At 34.5% G+C, this 2,691-nt stretch overlaps 1 pseudogene; it reads right to left on the reverse strand.

Moving 5' to 3' along the window:
* Window positions 1-799: 799 nt before the first annotated feature.
* On the reverse strand, window positions 800-2,348 carry LOC145126811 (F-box/LRR-repeat protein At4g29420 pseudogene; annotated as a pseudogene).
* Between the last annotated feature and the right edge of the window lie 343 nt (window positions 2,349-2,691).

The following is a 2,691-nucleotide window of genomic DNA, read 5'->3' on the forward strand; positions in this document are numbered from 1 at the left end:
TGACCGCAATGTGAAGAAACCTTATATATGGAAAAACATAGTGACAAAGATAATAAACTAATACAATCCGCATACGCGCATAGGCATCCAAATATGAATACGTAATCTATGCTAATAAATAAAGACCTTTTTGCCATATGTCACATTCTTATTCATTTTGCCACATGTAATTTTGTGGTTATTTTAAATTAATTTATATTCCACATGTCATTTTATGGTTTTTTCAATTTATTAAACTTCACATAATATTAAAATGTAATAATAAATGCATATCAATTTCATTAATGAACTTTCTTTCTAATTTTAAAATTATTAAATTAAAGCTTCATTAATTTCCTTAATTTATTTATCTAAATTATCTGTTTAAATTTAAAAGAGAAAAAACACTTTAATTTTTTATTCAATATTTTTCTCACTTTTATTATAAATTTAAACTTCTCAAATATTTAGAATTTTATATTTAAATTTTCTTTTAAATATACCCATGTAATAAACACGTCTCAAACTTAGCACCATAAATATATGAATATGTAATACCATAACAACCAAGAGTATTCCAAAAGATACAACCATAAAAACTTTAACTAAGAAGCACTTCAACTATTAGAAAACTCACTTAATTATGGGTCCTGCTGAAGCTACTTCACTTCAACTCTTCATCGATCATGTCTTCCAATTGATCATTGATCCTATCTTTATTCTTTAGTCAATCCTTCCTTCAAAATTATTTCCCTGGCCTAAACACCCTTCTACAAATCTTTTTGTTTTCTTTTTTTTCTTTTGATCATATGGAATCTTATCATTCCTCCTCAAGAGTTTTAAGTAATTGCTCTTCAGGGATCCAAGAATCTTCCCTTCCTTCCTCCCAAATCCCCCATCCCCACTTCAGATCAGGCCACTGAGCCATGCACTTAGTGATGCAATGTTTTGATACATTAGAAGCAACACCACGGTGGATGAGTAAAGAGATTTCTACACAGTTGAAGCATTCTTCTAACACGCGATCAACCAAGGCGAAAGTCATCAAAGGATCAACCACTGACAAATACCCACAAAATCTTTTCACGCCTTTAAGCCCAATGTCGCCACACCACACCTCAAATTCTGACCAAACCCTTGGTTTAAAACACAAAGAAGTTATGTTCAGGAAAGTAGCGAATAAAACCTCTAGGGTAAATTTGGAATTTCCACCTGCTCTTATATCTAAGGTCAGCGTTTCTACGATTTTCATACGATGAAACTTACGAATTAAGGAGCGAATGTTTGAACACTCGAGTTGTACAGTTTTCAAGTTCTGAAATTTTTTGACTGCAAACGCGTTCAAGTGATCAAGTGAAAGATGCAAGTTGTAGCACAAAGGAGCTTCAATATAAAGGGCAGCGGGACTTCTACACTCGAGTCTGAGTGTGATGAGATTGGGTGTGATTATACATATATATGATGGTGAATCTGTTACAGTCCAATGGCAGGTTTTCAGGTTGAGGAGGTGGATCATGGGCATTTTGAGACCTCTAACATCTATCAAGTTCAGAACTTGAAGATTTGGGAAACATGTATTTAAATCGGTTAGATTTTTGTCATCTAATCTTATGAGTTCAAGTGTTAAACTTGTTAGCATTGGCATGGCGTTCATGTTTTGTACAGATAGCCATGCGTTCTTCAGCTCTAATTCAATAAGATTTTGACCTGCAACAACAAAAACAACCGAGTTAAAGCATCAAGACCTCAATATGATTAAATATCATTTATTACCAATAAATATCGGTCATTAATAAACCCTAATAAAGGATAGTTGACCACAAATGATAATTAAAAAAAAAAAAATCAGTTGATATGAACCAGAATAATTAATATCAATCCTGGCAAGACCATTTCATTTTCCGTAAACAATTTCCATAATTTAACAATAGAGCTACAGAACATAAAAATGGAGGATTTCAGCATATAACCAACTTATAGTGCGCAGAGATCAGTGACAAAACTTCTGATGGACGCCTACTCGACTGAATCCAAAAATCTGATAGTGAAAGCAATTTCAAAGCTCCGGAAACCCTAGGGAGCCACTCCTTAAGGAAGCCCCCATCGGTGATGTGCAGATCATCGCCATCATCTTCAAAGTCAGCGTTCAACACAACTGGGGGTGGATTCTCGACGCCAATACGCACAGATTCCAGTGCACTTAAGTTTGATACAAGATTCAGAAAAACTCTCTTGAGAGAGGGAGTAAATCGGGAAGAACTTGAAGAACTCGAAACTCTGGACCTTGATTCCAGGTACCATTTCAATCGCCACTGAAGGTCTATTGACTGAAGGCCTGGAAATACAGAATTGAAAGTCTTACTCGCCATACGGCAGCAAGCTACCGATGCCGAGTCGTCGAGTCGACTCAGTATCTCGAGCGCTAGAGATTCAGGAAGGTTTGAAAGATCTACAAATGAAAATTGACTACTTGATGAGTTGATGATAGAGATATTTATGCCTGATTAATTTACACTTTACCCCTTTATAGTTTGAGTATTGTTTATTATTGGTCCTTACACATTAGCATTTATAAAAAATAACTTCAATTTAAATTTTGTGATTTTCATTCCGGTGATTTGTGCTAAGATTTAGCATTAGCAGAGAAAATGCAGTACAAAAGTCAGCAATATAAAATATTGTGATGTCTCCTCTACAAAGCACTTTAAGTTT

Source organism: Lactuca virosa, chromosome 7 (genome assembly GCF_052849685.1).
Source record: "Lactuca virosa cultivar CGN04683 chromosome 7, Lactuca_virosa_CGN04683_v6, whole genome shotgun sequence".
Classification (NCBI taxonomy): Eukaryota; Viridiplantae; Streptophyta; class Magnoliopsida; order Asterales; family Asteraceae; genus Lactuca; species Lactuca virosa.